Source organism: Equus quagga, chromosome 8 (genome assembly GCF_021613505.1).
Source record: "Equus quagga isolate Etosha38 chromosome 8, UCLA_HA_Equagga_1.0, whole genome shotgun sequence".
Classification (NCBI taxonomy): Eukaryota; Metazoa; Chordata; class Mammalia; order Perissodactyla; family Equidae; genus Equus; species Equus quagga.
The window spans coordinates 10,676,428-10,695,707 of NC_060274.1; the positions used below are offsets into that span (position 1 = coordinate 10,676,428).

General features: G+C 40.5%; 1 protein-coding gene across 9 annotated transcripts in view; it reads right to left on the minus strand.

Moving 5' to 3' along the window:
• Positions 1 to 19,280, minus strand: part of ARID1B (AT-rich interaction domain 1B) — a 413,283-nt gene that overhangs the window by 120,998 nt on the left and 273,005 nt on the right. The gene's annotated exons all lie outside the window — the stretch shown is intronic.

The following is a 19,280-nucleotide window of genomic DNA, read 5'->3' on the forward strand; positions in this document are numbered from 1 at the left end:
AAATCCAGAGGCGGCAGACAGCTCGGTGCTGAGTGAGTTCTAAAGGGTGAGTAGCCGGAGAAGATACTTGTCTTGATAATCTAGAACCTAATACTGCACACTGCGATCAGAAACACCTGTTACGCTACTGTCCACAAAGCACAGCCAATCCTACCTGATACCTTCCACTCATTCAATTCTATTAATGTTTCCTCTTACATCACTGCTTACTCCTGGGACTTCTAAAACTAGGGCTTTGAAAACCGTTGGAGGAAGATGCTCTGGATTTGGAGAATGGATCTGGACCAGGAAGTACAAATGGGGCCAGGTAAAGCAGAGCTGGGTACAGTTCTTCAGGGTACCCCAAAACGGCATCAAGCAAACTCAAGATTAGGAGCCTAGTCTCCTGGAAAGCTTATCTGTTAATCCTCTCTCACATCATATAATATACTTAATTTCTTTCTAAAAATAATTCATATAATTATTTTTTTAACAGCAAATTGCCAATGATTAAAAAATACATTCTAAAGAATAGCTGATGAAAACCCCACAAAAAGATGAATGTTATAGAAAAACAAAGATTTCTGGTGCTAAGAAGAATAACATCTTTCTAAGTAAAACAGAGAGCAATCTTCAATGTCACATAAATCTGCTTATGAATAACAAATCTAACAGTAACAGGGTAGGTTGAAAATACCACCCTAGAAAAAACTGCCATCAAATCTCCAAAATAAAATGGAACAAACTGAATCACGTTTGCAGAATTGAGAGAAAAAAACATATAAACATTTCTACTCAGGGCACATGAGATGCATGATTTTGCACATATTCAGCTGGTAAAATGTATTTAACTTGATTACTGGAAACATTGCGTCAGACTTTTGGAACTGAACACAACTTTTTTTGAAACAGGTAGAAACAGAGGAAGATTATTAAGTAAGTAACAGGCTACATACATGGTAGAGGCATTTACACTTCAGCAATCAAGCCAATTATCCGAGTTCCTCGGCACAAAACTTAAGCTCATAGATGTGCACACACACACGCACTGATGCGCTGAAACAGAACACAGGACGGAGTCTCTCCTCTCCTCCCTGTCCCAGGCTGAGTGCTGGCTCCTCACTGTGCGCAGCCTCGGAGCTGGGGTGGCTGTAGGGGTGTGGAGGACTGGCCGGGGACCCGGAGGATTCTTTAAGTCCCTACCCCCAAAGCATTCCCTTCCTAACCCGACATAACCAATTCATGAAGCGCAAAGGGACACACCTGCAGGGCCTCTTCAAAGCAGGGCACTGCAACCTATGGTGTGTGGGCTAAAATCGGACCCTATCTGTTTCTGTTCCACCAAGAAGCCAAAATTTTTCTTTTTTTGCTGAGGAAGATCTGCCCTGAGCAAACAACTGTGGCCAATCTTGCTCTATTTTGTATGTAAGGCACTGCCACAGCATGGCCACTGACAGACAAGTGGTGGAGGTCCATGCCTGGGAACTGAACCCGGGCCGCCAAAGAGGAGCATGCTGAACTTAACCACTAGGCTACTGGGCCTGGCCCCCCAAACATTTTTAAAGATTGAAAAGAAAACCAAAACAGTAATATTTGGTGATATATGAAAAATATCTGAAATTCAAATTTCAGGGTCCATAACGTTTTACTGGAGCACAGCCACAGCCATTCCTCTCAGTTGTCTATGGCTGCTTTCTGGCTACAACGGAGAGCGGCTGTGACAGAGACCCCACGGCCCACGAAGCCTAAAATAGTTACTATTTGGCCCTTACTAGGCAACACGTGCTGACCTCTGATCAGAGAGCCGCGGCATTCCAGGCCTTCACTGCCTGGGGACATGAGTGAGACAGGCCTCAGCTGAACTGCGTGGTGACCCACTGCACGTCAGGAGTTGCACAGGCGCCACCAAAAACGGGCCTGACTCCACTCCTGCATCCACCTGGAAAACGCCGAGTGGGAGCCAGACAGAACGGTACTCTCTCTGAAGGAGCCCCCATAAGGATGGGCGGTGGGCTCCACGCATGGACGCACTCTCTAACACCAACGGATGTCTGTCACTGACAAACAAAGGGTCAGTCGGATCAGAATCAGCTGGGAGGCAATATGCTTTTCCTGCATCTTTAGAGAAAAAAAAAACTGGTAGATAACCAGACATAAAACCACTACCTTCTATTATACTACTTAGGGAATTAAACATAGAAAAGACTTAATGCAGATTCAATTTTTAAAAAATTATTCTTTGAAGTTAAGTAATTTTGTGCAAACCTTTCTTCATAGAAAAACAAAGCGTTCCTGGGAAATTTTTTAAATTCTCTGCACTACCTATAAATTCCTTCCCTGTCCTCCCTTAAAATTCCACGTTAGGATTGAAAAAGTGACATGGGTGAGTGTTAAGAGAGCTCCATTCAAGCTGAAAAGTCAGGAAAAACATTTTTATTATTCAACCAGCTGATCAAGGAAATATCAAGAGAAAAATATAAAAACGGTGGCTTTCTTACTGTTCACATGTCATCAGAATTTCAGCGCTGACTAGACCTCAGTGTAACAGAAGAGTAATAAAAAGATATCATTTCTATATTACTGTTAGACACACACGTAACTTTTATATGTAAATTACAGAGAAATATTCCCGCCCTGCAGATACTTAGGGTATCGGTATGTATAGCGATCTTAAAACACGTGAATAAAAGAAGTTCAACAGTAGTTTAAACATTCAGCCTCGTTAACAAAGAAGCTGTGTAACTAATACTCCTCCAGAGGACAATTTAGTCAGCAGGGCACCAACACTATTCTTCTTTTATAAGTACTATCAGATCTATGATGCCTGGAAAGAACACAGAGACCTTACCGCATCTCATTCTAACCAAGGCACCTTCAAGCTACAGTGCTTCCATTTATCTTGCTGGAAAGCTGGCAGGTAAGGTAATTGCAAGGAGGACTCTTAAGGGGCTGGAGTACCCCTGCCCCACAGCATTCCTTACATCCTTCCTCTTTATTGATGGAGTGATGCGTAAAGCAACAACTTCACGGGCTCACGCATATTAAATTCGGTATTTTGCCAGGACAATTTGCTCTGGCAAAATCTGGCTAGCAAGTTGGGCTTGCACTATTGGACACCACTCTGAATACTGACTACTTTCCAGCACGCTAAAAATAATCTAACTCCCACGATCAATGGCTCATTTATTTTTAGAAAATCAATACCTTAAAAAAAAAAGCTTGTTTTACTTTAAAACTTAATTTAAATGAAAGTTCCCTGCAAAGAGGCTCCCTTCTGTAACCATCATCCCTCCACTCTCGGCCCATGTGAAATTTTCATTGTAACCCAAGTGACAAGTACAAGGGATTTCACTGCACTTAGAGCGAAATGCCGCCAGGGAGCAATAACAATACTACCAGAATCTGACGAGAGGAACACTTACGAATTCGCAGAGAGCACAGGTATGATCCTGATTCAATATGATGGGATAAAGTGAGGGAAGGCAGCGACAGAGGAATGTATACGGGGACATGCCATGAAGGAGGATCAGAGGAAGACTTTTTTTTTTTTAAAGATTGGCACCCGAGCTAACAACGGTTGCCCATTTTTTTTTTCTGCTTTATCTCCCCAAGTCCCCCCTGGTACACAGTTGTATATCTTAGTTGCAGGTCCTTCTAGTTGTGGCATGTGGGACACCGCCTGAACATGGCCCGACGAGTGGTGCCATGTCGGCGCCCAGGACCAAACCTTGGGCCACCGCAGCGGAGCCACGGGGCCGGCCTCAGAGGAAGACTTTTTAGAGATCTGCATATATATAATAGACATACAACATTAAGTATAAACATTCTCTCAAGTCTACATATTGTATATAATCCTCTCTAAAAATATATATATATTTTTTTGAGGAAGATTAGCCCTGAGCTAACTGCTGCCAAACCTCCTCTTTTTTTTGCTGAGGAAGGCTGGCCCTGAGCTAACATCCATGCCCATCCTCCTCTAATTTATACGTGGGATGCCTACCACAGGATGGCTTTTGCCACGTGGTGCCATGTCCACACCCAGGGTCTGAACCAGCAAACCCCGGCCCGCCGAGAAGCAGAACATGCACACTTAACCGCTGCGCCACCAGGCTGGCCCCTCTAAAAATATTTTACATTAATATATTATGTCTTACTACATCAAAAGACATCTTTGGTTTTGATGGCATTCAATTTAGCTTACTAATGGATAAATTCAGTCAATGCTGGTGATATCTTACTGTCTGAAAGAACTGGGAATAAGGCAGAAAATTTTACTCCCTTGCTCAATTAAATAAGTGGGTTTTTCAAAAAAGCAAATCAATTTCAAAATACTCTAAGCTATGGTTCTCCATACAATTAGTGGATGGTATTAGATCAGCCACCGATAGAGAAATGCAATGCATCGTACACATTCCGGCATCTCTTGCTCAGAAGTGCCCCAAGAGAGCACAAGGATAAACACTGAATTAGAAACAGAGAAGATATTTCAATCAATGAGACTAGTTCAGGTCTCTTGTTTAAGGATTTTAATAGGATACAGTTAATGATTTCTCACTGTGATTCCCAGGGGTTTGAAGCACAGGTTGAAATGCCAGTTCAGTGGTCTTTAAAGAAGTCTCTTAGTCATCTTCAAAAGCAGAAATAGTGTCTGTGTTTTAGAACATTAACTATGAAATTCAGGTGTGTAGTTCTCTCTTTCTCTCTCCAACTAGACCCTAACTTTCTTAAGGGCAGCGACTCCTTGGCCCAGGTATGGTGTCAAAGAGAAGAGAGACTGGACTGGCCACTGGTGAATATCACCGAATTTATAAGCCCCACAGTAAAATACAGCTGCAAACACTACACAACATGAGCCAGCACATGCAAATATTTCTAAATATTTACCATAAACACTCTACTGAAAACTATTGACTTTGCTATTGAAATTTAGCAATGCATTCTCAGCCCTCTGTTTTCAATTAACATCCTGGAGGCCAAGCATCCAGCTTCATCAGATGCTTAGCTCTGGAAACAACACTGTAAAATAACTTCATACCTTCGAATCTTATTTCAGAACTATTGCTTTGGACATGTGACACAAATACACCTTGAAACTGATATTAGAAGTGAGCCAATAATTTGACTGACGTATACACAAAAGGAAAACCTCACAGTGACTCTAATTTCTGTGATGTTTGTAGGCTTCTTTTCAGAACAAACCTGTGTGTAATAGCGTATTTTATGACACCCACCAAAGTCTCCGCTTTCATTGTCTAGAGAGCAAATGAGTAAAAGCTTAGACTTCCCGTCTAAATGAATTAAAAAATACAAAGGAACAGAAAGACAGAATCCATGAAGAAAATTCTTCAAAGCAATAATTTTTAGGCATTAAAAACATCTTCTTTCCAAGTCTTACCTATACATATATATATATATATATATTTTTTACTTTGTATTTAAACATGTCCAAATAACAAATGTTTCTCTCTTCATTATATGTGACAATACATACAATGCATAGCCTTAAGATGTATGAGGTCAACTGGACAAAAAAAATATTTGATGTTAATTTTTAAAAAGTCACAAGCTCCCCAAATGACAAACCCATATCCAAAGCCAGGGACAACACAAGGAAAACTAATGAGTCAAAATTCATTTTAAGAGAGGTAGCCAAGAATCACTTTTTGGGGAAATGACTTTCACCCGATTCATTTGCAGTCTTTCTCCAGCAAATATTCCATTATGGGTAACTCTCATTTTAAAGGGACATTTACAGGATAATCAGCTAAACTGATACTTCACAAAAGCCAGATTCGGAGTTAAGCATACTATCATAAGCAAAAATCATTGCAATGGTTATATTTTCTTTGATTTTTAAAGATCAGCACCTAAAATAAAAGCTGGCCGCAAAGGTCCATGGGTTAAATGTCCCGACATAAAATGTGCCGCCATTCTAAATTTAGAAATGGTAAACAACATAAGTATGAAATATGCATCACGTAAGGGAAATTTTTTTCCATTGCACGGGCCTCAAGGGGATCCTAAATTATTCTCAGTTTTTGAACTCTGCCCAGGGAGAGTCCCTGCCCTGGGAGAGTCCCTGCCCTTCAACTATTAAGAGTCTGCAGACGTAATGCAGGCTAGGAAGAACAAACGGACTCTCTAACACGGTATGGGCGGTCTTGAACTTAAAATTTGGTAAGAAAATTTATTTGTAGCTATCTTAGGTTGGATGGCATCTGAGACTAACTTTCACCTGGAAATAACATTATCCTTCTTGGTTACAATCCTAGGACGACCCTCACAAAGGACGATGACAACGACCACAGTCACGAAGATGCTGGGCAACGACAGCACGACTCGCATTGGCTTAGCGCCTTCTAACGACCAGAGACACTATGTACACTGCATTACAGGAGGAAACTATAGGATCTTGTTAGCTCCAGTCCATTGTTCCTACCAGTCAAAATGTTTTTTAACTGATCTCATTGTCCAACATAGCCAAAACCCTTCCTGACCTCAAGACAAGGCCCATCACGAAAAAGACTCATGGCAAGTAACTGCTGGCCCTTTCTTATTCTAAGAGCAGTGGCATTTTAAAGGATAGCCTTATTAATACAAACGACAGACTACCTGTACAGGGAGATATTGAAATAAAGGGAGAACACTGAATAATCTGGGAGAGGCATTTGTACTGAGTGTCCTCCTTTGGCAGGCACGCCCTATCTAAGGTTTGCAGATGGAGCTGTGGGGATAGGGGGTGGGAGGAGGTGGAAAAAGAGGTGGAAGGCAGTTTTTACATGTGGGTGACATTTATATTTAAGCTGGCCTCTAGTAAGTGATCTTGTACACTCAAATGTCCTTCTTTCATGGAGACGCAATGAAGAGAGACAAACAGCTAAACAGATAAATTCTAATAAAAAGCAGAAATTCCATGGTGGAGGGGTGAATTAGTAAGTGTGGTGGAACACAGAATGGTACGTCTTCAGCCGGTGCATGTTTGCCCAGGGGCTGCTGCCTGAGATAGGTCCAGACAAGGAGGGAAGGCGTGCCCTTTGCACAAGTGGTGGGCAGGAGACGGGAGCAGAGAGAACAATGAGCAAAGGCAAGAAGGACAGTGGGAGGGCAGCCACCTAGAGAAAGAACAGTGAGGAGATGAGGAAAGCTAGAAAAGAGGCTGAGTGAGAAAGGAGCAGGTGAAGAGGCCACCTGAAGGCAGCTGTGAATGCTCTCAGATGCCCACGCCAAGGACCACGGGCTTACATTTTTAGGAACTAGGGAGCCAGCAGAGGTCTAAAAGGCGAGTTTTTTGTCTATTTTGTGAGGAAGATTGTCACCGAGCTAAGATCTGTGCCAATCTTCCTTTGTTTTATGTGGGATGCTGCCACAGCATGGCCTGATGAATGGGCTAGGTCTGCACCGAGGATCTGAATCCGTGAACCCCAGGCCGCTGAAGTGGAGTACGCAAACTTAACCACTACGCCACTGGGCTGGGCCCTAAAAGGCAAGTTTTAATATTATCAGAGAAGGAAAAAAAATGCAGTGGGATGCCAAATAAGAAATGTTAAGCATTTTAAAGAAAACAAATCATGTTTTCACAAGTGTTTATAAAAGAATGCTTTAAACATGATTAAAATTACAGGGTCAAACTTAAGAATAAATTTGTAAAGTGTTTTTAAAAGTCTACATATTTTTAGCATTCTACAAAATTTAATAAATAAATGAACAACAACAAACAGTGCCTGAACAGCTACAGTCCAGGAAGAACAGCAGTGTGCTCTTTCGATTGCAATAATTCCACGAGTCTACAAAGTCCTCCTACTCATTTCAGTTACATGTAAGAATCAACAGATAAAACGAGCGGAAGGATAAACACCTTACCCCTAAAATAGCACAACAGTGTCTAAAAACGAATTATGAGTAACATTTGCCTTTAACAGGTTATATTCTTTACACCTGCTACTCCAAAACTGTTGGTGACAACATTTAGTGATAAAGAGGGAAAATCAACTAATGATGTCAGGAGGAGGGATGTGGTTTTACAGACCTCAAGACCAGGTATGAAACTATAAGTAAGAATGACCCATGTGCTATGAAAGCAAATTGATAAACTAACAAGATCTGTAAATATGTAAGATTTAGTTTGTCCGCTGATACCAGCTTTTATTGCTGCAAGCACACCATAAATCTTTATAACAGAAAAGCAATCAACATCACCGTTTGCATCTCTCGTGGTAAAAAAAATGACTGTTTACATTAGAAGTACAGTGCTCAGCACGTAGAAATTCGGAAAATAAAACTTAAAAACGAAAAGGCACGAACCCTCAGGAGACATTTATTTCTTCAGTATACAGCAACAAAATGCTTTAAAAACTAAGACCTATAGGAACTGCAAATAAATTAGCAACTTAAAAAAACAGAGAAACACACAACTCACAAATTGGACTGAGTCCACGTGGAATAAAGGGAAGTTTTCTATGTAGAATACTACTAAAATTTAGTTAGTTTGACATTTTCCCCATTCACATGAATCATATGAACAGACATATTTGCTCTACATCCTCCACCGGATTTTTATAAACTTTTTGTTTTGAAATGACTCTAGACTTACACAAAAGTGGCAAAGATAGTCCTGAGTGTTCCCATGTACTTTTCACCCAGCTGCCTTTACGTTAACATTTTACATAACTATGGCACATTTATCAAAACTACGAAATTGACATTGGTACAATACTATTGATGAAAATACAGACAATTAACATTTTACCAGCTTTTCCAGAATGTTCTTTTTCTCTTCCAGGATCCAATCCAGGAGTTCCCCTTACATTTATTCCCCATGTCTCCTTAATCTCTTCCAATCTGTGACAATTTCTCAAATCTTTCCTTGTTTTTTCACAACTGTGACACATTAGGTCAGGTGTGTGTCACACTGGACACGCTCATCAGGTATTTTGTAGACTGTCCTTCAATGTGCATTGGTGTCACTCACGATTAGACTGGGGTCACAGGTTTTTGGGAAGAATACCGTAGAAGTGAAGTGTCCTTTACACAGCATCCTATGGGGGTATGACATCAACATGAATCTTTACAGCGGATGTTGACTTTGATCGCGTGGCTAAGACGGCATTGGCCAGGCTTCTCCACTGTCAACTTCCTCTTTTCCCCTCTCCACTCTATTCAGGCGAAGGGAGTCACTAAGTCCAGCCCACACCGAGGGAGGGGAATAAAGATTTGTCTCCTGGAGGTGGAGTATCAAAGAATTTGAGGGTCTATGTTAAAACCGCACTGTCAGTGGTAAATATTGGGGGGATATATTTAAAGCTATGCAAGCAGCCTGTTTCGCCTTAAATTCTGCCTGCATATTTTAGTATTTATCAGTGGATCTTGCCCACGGCATTACACTGGTATTCTCATGTTGACTTTCTATTTCCTTCATTCCTTCCACATTTATTATTTGGAATTCTGTAAGGAAGAGCTGTCCTGTCTCTGTTCATATTTACCGATAGTCAAGATAATTATTTCTCCTCCATATGTTTTCTGGTGTAACTTAAGTCCCTTTACAAGATGATGAGCTCAGACTCTCATCAAGAGTAAATGATAGTAGTATGTCCAACTGAGATTTAGTGATTATAAAACTTTGGAGAAAAAGATGCACTTTATGCTTTTCCAGACACAGCTAGTGGGAATACAAATTAATACAACCACTTTGGACAATGACTTGTAGGCATATTGTAAAGGTAAAGATGCATTTATCTTATGACCCAGGAAGTCCACGGCCAGGTTTATATTCTGGCACACGTACATGAGGAGACACAGAGAAGCACAGAAGCCTTGTATCCTAATAGCAAAAAATTGGAGACAATACAATTTTCCAGCAATATCAAATAGAGATGTAGCCAGAAAATGGGATACCATACAGCAGTGAAATCGAATGAACTGGAACTAAAAATATGACTATGAGCCTCACAAACGATGTTGATAGAAAAAAGAAAAAAACCGAAGCAGCAAGATGTCACTAACACAGGTGAGAAGGCAAAACCCAGGAGTGGACCAGAGACAGCAGGTAAATTCAGAGTCTAGATCAGAGCAGGGGACAAAGACCAGAAGAGACAGTGAGCGTGGGGAGCAGCGCTGCGGATGAGAAGGCAGACGGCAGAGGAAGGAGGAGAGGTGGGACAACTTCATGGTCCCTGCCACCTTCACCACGGCCAACATCTACCTTGGCGAGCTGGTCTGACCCGCAGTGAACCTCGGCACTGGTCACTCGACGAAGCCCTCCTTCCCTCCGAGAGCCATCCCAGACCATCCTGGGGTAAGGCCTTCCCTGACAGCTGCACTTCCCCAGAATGAGCTGCAGAAGCTCCTTCCTCTACGATCCACGTCATGTTCATCCACTACAGACTTTTCTGGCGAGTATTAATGAGCTGTCAGCACCTGCCACCATCCAAACTCTGGAGTAAGACGACTCGAATTCAAACGTGAGCTTCGCCACTTACTAACTGACCGTGGGCAACACACCTGACCTTTCTGTGCTTCACTTTCCTCATCTATAAAATGGGGAAAGGTCAGTAATGGCCAAAAACTGTTGTTGTGAGAATTAGGGGAGAAATTATAAGGGAAAGGATTCGTGCAGCAAGAGCTCAGCGAGTGTGAGCTATGATCAGTATTAACCATGAGGGAGAGGCTGTGAGGCAGAGAGCCCGGATGGTGTGTAACTGGGGATACAATGCTATCAACAGAGAGTGGCTCACAGAGTGAAGAGAAAGGGACACCTGTCCTCCCCCTTGTTTTCCTAATCTCAGCGGACGCTGACAAGGCCTCTGCAGGCCCCACTGGAACCAAATCCAGCAGGAGGTAGGAATCAGGTTTAAAACGGAACCCCAGACAGCAGCAACCAAAAGGGGAGAGAAATTCTACGTCAAAGAGGCATCTCTTCTCATTTTTCAGGTGAGCTCACTGGATTAATCATTCAAAAGCCCCTTAAGGAGTGAGGCAAGGACTGCCTGCACTCTGTTTATGAACACAGGTTTTCAACCATATTTCTATTAGTGAAGTTGTAACAAATATTCTAGTACTGGCTAATAGTAGAATGATAAGAAAAACACCCATACTGACTCCCTATTTAAGAATCACAAATAATAAAATGTTACCACAGAGAGATGATTATGCTGCGGTAGAAAGAGCACTGGATGTTAGAGGGTTTGAAGTTGGTGCCATCATTGACTAGCCATGGGCAAGAAAATCTAATCTTCTATTTGGTTGTAAAATGGGGATTATAATGCTTACTTTGTCAATGGGTCAATATAAAGAATAAAGCAAACGATACGCAAATTGTGAAGGACATCACTTCAAAATATAAGATGCTATTATTTTCCTGATGCTAAGTTATATATTAGACATAGGATTCGAATCAGTCCTGTCTTAAAGAAAAGGTTAGAAATAGAATAACAATGAAATAAATACTAAGGCCACATCAGTTTGAATCCCAATTTCCTTCTTTAAATGTCTACCTCGCTTTATAAAAATAAAGCCAAAAAAAATCTACAAACAAGAGCTATTTCATTTCTTCAGTATTTAAAGATTTGAAGATCGTTTTCAATTATCTCATTAAAAATAGAAATAGTCTAATGACTTCATTATAACAGAAAGCTGAAATTTTAATGTTTTCACAGAAATGATTTTTAAGACTTCTGAGTCCTTTAGAAAGAAGTAGAGAATCCAGAATTTTCTTCCCATGATTAGCCTGCATTACATTAGACTCCATTACAACTGGAAACATTTTGTGAAGACTATTTTTATATTTTAAAATGAAATTCAACACATACAATACTCCCCAAAAAGTCAAACTCAAAAACATGCATTCCTTATTTTCAGTTACGATTCACAGACTCACTTAGGTAAGAGGCTTCCAAAATGAGTCACTTTTCGTCTCTGTACAGGGACAGCCAGTCACTTCACACCTCAAGTGCTAGCACTCAAGAGCAATTTTACATAGTAGCTTTTCCTAGGAGCATTTTATAACATATTATTTCAAAATCTACTTCTCAAAAGGAGGTGGTCATAAACCTATTCAGGATTTCAGATAGAAACTTCCGATACAGATAATAATAATAACGATAATGATATGATATGATATGATAATGATATGATAATGATAATAATAATAACAATGATGATGATAATAATATCAATAAGGGCCTGAGTGAGGTCTGGACATCTGGGTGGTTCATCCCTCTCACCAGAGCCAGCTGTGTTCCACGCAAGGGTATTCCTGTGCCTCACACCTACTAGTAATTACCCTGTCGCTTGGAACACGGTCCCAACCCCACGAGTAGAATAAAGGGTTTTCCCCGATGATCACTTGGTCCACTACAAACCCTCTCAAAGACAGCAGAAACAAATGGAGAGAGGATTCCAACAGGCACAAGGGTAAAATTCACATTTCTTTTGCCTTCTAGAACCTTTCAACAGGGAAAAAACCCTAAGTCACCTGACTTTCCAGCCCATCATATTTCCTAATCTCTCTTCATCCCAGTAAATCATAAGTTTTGAAATACAATCGGACTTCAACTCTGGTCACCAGTCTATAAATCCCTGGAAAGTGCTGTGGAGCCTCTTTCCGAATCTCTGCATCTTATTGCCCCCTCTCGTGAAACCCGCTCCTACACAGCTCTCTTAGATGTTAGTGATCTTTCTGACATTTGTAATGTATCATAACAGTGTTCTCGCTGTATGGGGGACAGTACTGACAAAGAATCTGGGCTCCAGAACCACACAGCTGACCCTAAGCCCAACTCCTCCTTCACTAACTCGGGCAGTGGCGGAGCCCCACAAGCCCCCAGCTCTCATCTGAACGTAGGACGGGGACAACAAAAGTCGTGACCTCACAGTGTCGTTGAGAGAGTTAAATGAGCCGCTGTACATAAAGCCCCAGAGAGGTGCTCACTGAATATTTACAGTACTGTAGGTTTGTAGTAATAATAGCAGTCAAAAGCGTGAATTCTGGCGTGAGAGCAGTCTGAAACTGAGTCCTGGCTGCACCATTTCTTCACCCAATCTTGGGCACATTAATTTACCTCAGTGAGCCTCAGATTCACCACCCAAAAACTGCGGAAAATATTACTTATGCCACGGTGAGGATTAAATGTAATTAAGAATAAGAAGTGTTAAACATCCAGTCAATAAACAGTTGCTATGCATAGAAATGCATACATACGCATATAAACATATACACATTTCAGACACAGTTTGGCTTTTTAACACAGCTTGTACCATAAAATATATTTTGAGTACAGGATAAAGAATTTGCAAATGACTTTTAGAAAATCATCTCACTTACAAGATTGGGTGAGTAAATAGTAGGGACATGAATGCATCCTTCTACTCTTTAACAAATATTTACCGGGTAATTAGTGTTAGGCAAATAGTTATGTTAACAATCAATATGACACTAAGTAAATAGCCTTTGGCACTTCTTTACAATGTAGTGTTACCAATGACAAACACTGCATGCCAAAGAGGGCACTGACTGCAAAAGGTAATGTGCCCAGGTTGGGAAGTCTTGGTTCAAATCTTCCCTTCATCACTTCCTAGCGGTGTGAATTAGGCGAATAAATTAATATCCCCAAGCCTCAGCTTCTTCACCTATAAAACGGGTCTCTGTCTCGAAGATGCTGAGAGAACTAAATGAGTTTAGTAAAGAATTCATTTAATAAATATTAGCCATCATGATTTTGATTTTTATTATATCACATAGTATGGAGGTAAATTTAAAACACGAAGTAACAAGAAAACTAGATGTTTAAAACGGCAAAAAAGTTAGAAACCACCTAAATGTCAATTTAGTAGTGGGCTATTAAAAATATATAATTAAAAATGGATATTAAAAATGATGTAATTTTAATTAAAAAGATTGCTGAGTGAAAATCAGATAACAGCAGAAAACAAACATGATCTGATGTAAAATAGTATAGAATATTATATGAATACATATATTTACATGTACATACAAAATATATGTGAGTGTGTACATTTTTTAACGCCTAAGAGATAGCAACTGATGCTCAATAAAATGTTAACAGTTATTTTAGGTGATTGTATCAAGGAGGATTTCCTCTTTCTTCTTTGTACTTGAGCAATTATCATTTTAATAAATGCTAAAGCTTTTTGGTAGCAGAAATAAAACAAAAGAGGGCCTTGGAGATTTTAACAGTCTTTAACACGCAGCCACGGTACAAGTTAATGAACAGAGTATTAATTTATGCCCACTGTGAGGCAAACAACAAACGAACTTTAAAAAGAAGCCCATTCAAAAGATGGGAAACAGTTGAATAGCACTAGCTTGAAATCATATTAGTATTTTCAGAATAGATGTTAAAACAGTGCAAAAGTATATGGTAATAAAATGACAAGACAAAGTCGGACAGATTAACAATTATGCTCCCATGCACAGTTTTCACATTTTATCAGGCTTAGATTTTTTAATAAAGTTTTCCTCGTGGTCTCCATTAGCGAGTCTGTTTATACACATCTGAGTTAAGATGGCTGAGGAAAACTTAAAAAATAGGGTATTAAGTAAGTAGAACAAAGCAAAAAGATAAATATTGATTTTAATAGTATGGCCTTTGGATATAGCAGGCCCCAGTCTCAGAACACAGCCGCCCACAGAGATGAACACAGAGCAAATACAGACACAGGTACTTCCAGCTAGATGGGTCCTGCAGAGCTTGTCCCCCCAAAACGGCCAGCTTGACCCTGAAGATCCTCAGAATTAATAAAAGTCACGTGCCTATCAAAACTTTAAATGGAATTCAATACAGATTGTTATTTTGTCATTGATGGCAACATGGAAGAAACAAGACCAATCCTTAGGAAATACTGAAGGCCACTGCTTCAGGCTCGTGCGCCTCCCGCCTAGAACTCCATACGGAACACTCCTGCCAAGGGTCACGTTTGAAGAGTTCCATGTTCAAATTTATTGGCTTTCTTTTACTTTCAAAGAAAATGACAATTTTTAACACAATTCTCTTTGTGAATTGATGCTTTTAAATTTCCTGTTTCATTTGGAAATCATAGAAGAAAGCAAACAAGCTAGAATAAAACAGGGTCTTCAAGTCTCGAAATGGAGTTGAAATAATCAGCGTACTATAAAATCATAATCTGAGGTAAATCTGTTCTCCTCAGCTCATGGTAACCCTCAGAACGAGGGACCACGTGAGACTGCTTGGTTGTGCCATATGGGTCCATCGGCCGGTAGAATGTGACACGCCTTTCCATGATCTGTCCTCGTATAGAACACACTGTCTCTTCTTGCCTTTCTGTACCCCATCCTCTTCCGAATTTTCCTCAACGCTGCTAAGTAGATAAGACATTGTTAAGGAAAAAAACGGGTTTTGGCTCTGAGAATAAAAGCAATATATATTTTTTAAGTGTGTATATAAAGATTGGTGAAAACTACTCATGAATTAAATAAAAGAGGAGCGAAGGAGAAATGTAAAACTACTACAAGCAGAGCAATCTGTTACGAGCTGAATGAGTGCCAGTTTGTGGGCCTCGGGGCTCCGTAGGATTTCTCTGTACAGTGCCAAACTCCAACAATATTGTTATGGTTAGAAAGGAATTTCTCACAAGCGCTAACAAAGGCAGAAGGTCATAAATAAACCCAGCAGGATTGCCTTGTCAGTTCTCTTTATTAGCGCTGCAGGCACTTGCTTTTCTATGGGCTTCTTACAGGTTCATTTAAGTGTAAGAGTTCCTCCTCGAAAATTCACATACTCGTAAATAAAATGGTCCTTAATCTGGCAAAGAAAAACACTTGAAAAGTAAGAAAATCCGTCAGCAAGCCAAAATGCAAAAAGGACAGAAACATGGCAAAGGACGGCGCTGAGCCTGGCATTGCTGAGAAGTGGAATACCGTACCTCCCGGCCTTAGCACCCCAGCAGCGGCCGACAGGATGCTCTGCTTTCTCACCCCAGTGACAGTCTGCAGAATCCTATCTGGGCAGGAAATGAAGCTGAGCTCCTAAACTGATGCTGACATGTGTTATAAACTGAGGAAAGCACAGCTGTGTGATCATTACTGCAATTATAAAGTGACATTTAGTGTTAACTTTATTTTACTGAAGATTCGTAACTAGTAACCAAAAAAAGGAGATGCAAGTCTATTAACGATAGGAAGCGATGTTGATTTTTAGCAATTAAAAAAATAGGAATATGTTACTGGGTCTTTAAAGATGGGCATTACCTTTTGCATAAGATAAATCGACATCTTTGAGCTGTTACCAATGCCTCTTAATAGAAGAGAAGATTTAGTTTTGTAATATTTAAAAAATTAGACGCAAATCTCAATTCTTTCTCCATTTTATGTCCTTGTATTCTAAGAAGAGCGGAGAATATCAGACTTCCAAATATCCCAATACAGATATTAATTCAAAGGAGAAAAGATCTGATAAACTTGATTTCATTTACTAATAACTCAAAACAAAAATACACTCTTCTTCAGCAACAAGTATATTTAATAGTGTCATTTACTTTCTTTAAAGAGAAAAAAACCAAAAGGAATATTTTCAAGTAATACAGCTCATTATTCTGAAAAAACAAATGAGAATCCCATCAGAAAACAAAGAAGAAAAACCCTCAGTAGTACCACTATACAGAGCCAACCAAATTTGAACATTTTGCCCCATTTCCTTCTAGTCTTTTTTCTTAGGTGTAGCAAAACAGCATATCTTTAAGCTTAACATGTGTGCAAAAATAAATAAGGTACCACCCGACCTACTTGCCAGCTTCTATCAAGAAAAGGAACATTTTGTTTCCCAGCTGATTTTCAGTTTTATAATGTGTGTCTTTTTTTTATGTAATTGTAAATTTAGAAAATTGCAATAAGTGTTCCACATCACCCCTTTTAAGAGAACAGTTAAAGTTCCCAAGAGAACAATGTTGTTCTCCGAGGCCAGGATGCTGGGATGCTGTTTGCGTAGTTACTGAGTCAGTCACAGAAACTGGGCTGTTAACTGCTGGGGTGTTACAAAGAAAGGTATGTTTGCAGAATTATTTTTCACTGGCTTGCAGCCTCTCATTACCTACCACTCATGATTATTAGTGTCAAGCTGATGTGGAATTCTTCACAGAGAAAATTCTCCACGTTTGCTTTAGATACTGGCAATTGGTCTCTGTGCTCAGCATTCAAACGGGAATGCCCTTGAACAACATAATATTACCGGTACAGGAATCCGAATAAATGCTGAAAAGAGGGGAGTTTAAGTGTTTAAGAGGGTAAGACACCGAGACAGGCTTCACTTTACATTGGTGGGGAAACTTTTCTGGAGAACATTTCTGAAGCCGCTAAGTAATTGCATTAACCATAGCCTAAACAAGAAATCCATGGTGTTAAATTTGCGATAGGCTGCAGACATCGTATACATTTTTTAGTTAGTACCTGTATAACCAGGTGGCCCACAGTTGACAATGTTAGGCCATAAAGAGCCTTCAGGAACTTACTACCGAATATTCTGTCAAGAGTAACAACTAATAAAAACGAGGCTCCCAAATCTGACACGCTCAGGACATGAATAGTACATAAAATGAGCTACTTTTAGACTTCGACAGCTAACCCACTCCAGTATTAACCAAATTAGACTTCACCAATTCTTAGAGCTGTTGTAGCGGATGTTAAGAGAGCTTAAATCCAGCGTTTCCGGTAGAAACGTGCTAGAAGATAAATACTACAACGTGGGGGGGAGTGAGGTCTGCTCCCTGGGAAGAGAAACACTTAGGAGGGACTGTTAGGAACTGGACAGAATTTTCAGAACGAAAACAAAGCCACAGTAAACATATGCTCCTATGCTGTGTTTGTAAAATGTGAAACTGAGGTCCAGAGAGGCTGAATTATTTATATCAAAAGCACGCACAGGTTTTGTGGACCCAGACTACATTAGAAGGCTGTTTTCTGGGTATACTCATTAACAACATTACCACTGACATTGATGGCCCCATTCGAGAGTTCAAAGGACACGGTGTGTGTGTGTATGTGTGTGCCCGCACGTGTGTGTACTACTCAAGAGAGCATACATATTTCTACTTAAGCATGTTTTCTAACAGTTATTATTATTTCACACTTCGTATCCAGGTACATGACCCTCTATCTCGAAATCCCTCGTTTCATTTAGTAAGTCGGGATATGACTGTAAGTGATCAAAGGACACGCAAAACCACGTGCAGAGAAGTCCCAGTATGTACAGTAGCAGGAGAGATTTAATAGAGCCTTCGGTGATTTCAAACCGATCTTTTATTTTCTAATTTCTACCCTTAGGTGTGTCTCACACAATGTTTTCTCCAGTTCTGTGATTTCTTGGACTTGCAAACATGTTCACTCCATCTTCTTGTGGGCGAGTCATAACAGCTGCCGTGAGCAGGCTGTAAACCAAGGGACCACGATGTGGCACAGCAGAGGACAGCTGACTCCCACGGCCACGGACAGAAGACTCACGTCCTCCCACCTTGTGACCTGCTCTGGGCAGGACGCCCACCTCCAACACAGCAAGGGAATTCGTGTTGAAACTCAGCGGGACTCCAAACAGCAATAAGGTCAATGCATTTTCTCTCTCAAACTGAGGAAGCATCTGATTTTGCATTCTGTCTGCCGACTACCCACAGGATTCACAAGAGGGAAGGAGAAGAGAAACAAATCGTGAAGACAGACTGTTTCATGGAATCACAATCCACGAAGCAGACCATCTGTGATCTAGCACAGTTCTCAGCCTACAGAGGATCCCTAGCGCAACGTGATAGGATAAGTCGTTTATTTTATAGAGTTCTGAGTTCCGAAGTATCTATAATTGATTTAGGTCTTACATGTACGGGGAACAGCACAAACCGAATTTAAACTCCTGAGAACAGTGGAATTAACTGTACCTATGGAAAAGCTGGCTTTGAGTAACATACAATTACATACACAGTCTCGCGCTGCATAAGGACATTTCAGTCAACAGACCCCACAAATGACAAAAGGTCCCATAAGATCAGTACCATAGAGCCTCGGGGTGTAGCAGGCTGTACCATCTAGGTTTGTGTAACTACACTCTATGATGTGCACACAATGACAGAATCATCGAAAGACACATTTCTCAGAACGCATGCCCATAGCTAAGTGACACATGACTGTAGCGGGACAGACAGACAGTGAGATAAAAGGGAATTAGGAGAGACAAAGAAAATGGGAGAAAGGGACAAATACAGGAGAGTACAAGCATGGTGTCATATGCATAGTAAGTGTTTAGGAATTTCTGGATGAATGAACGAACAGATCAATGACTACAGTGGGA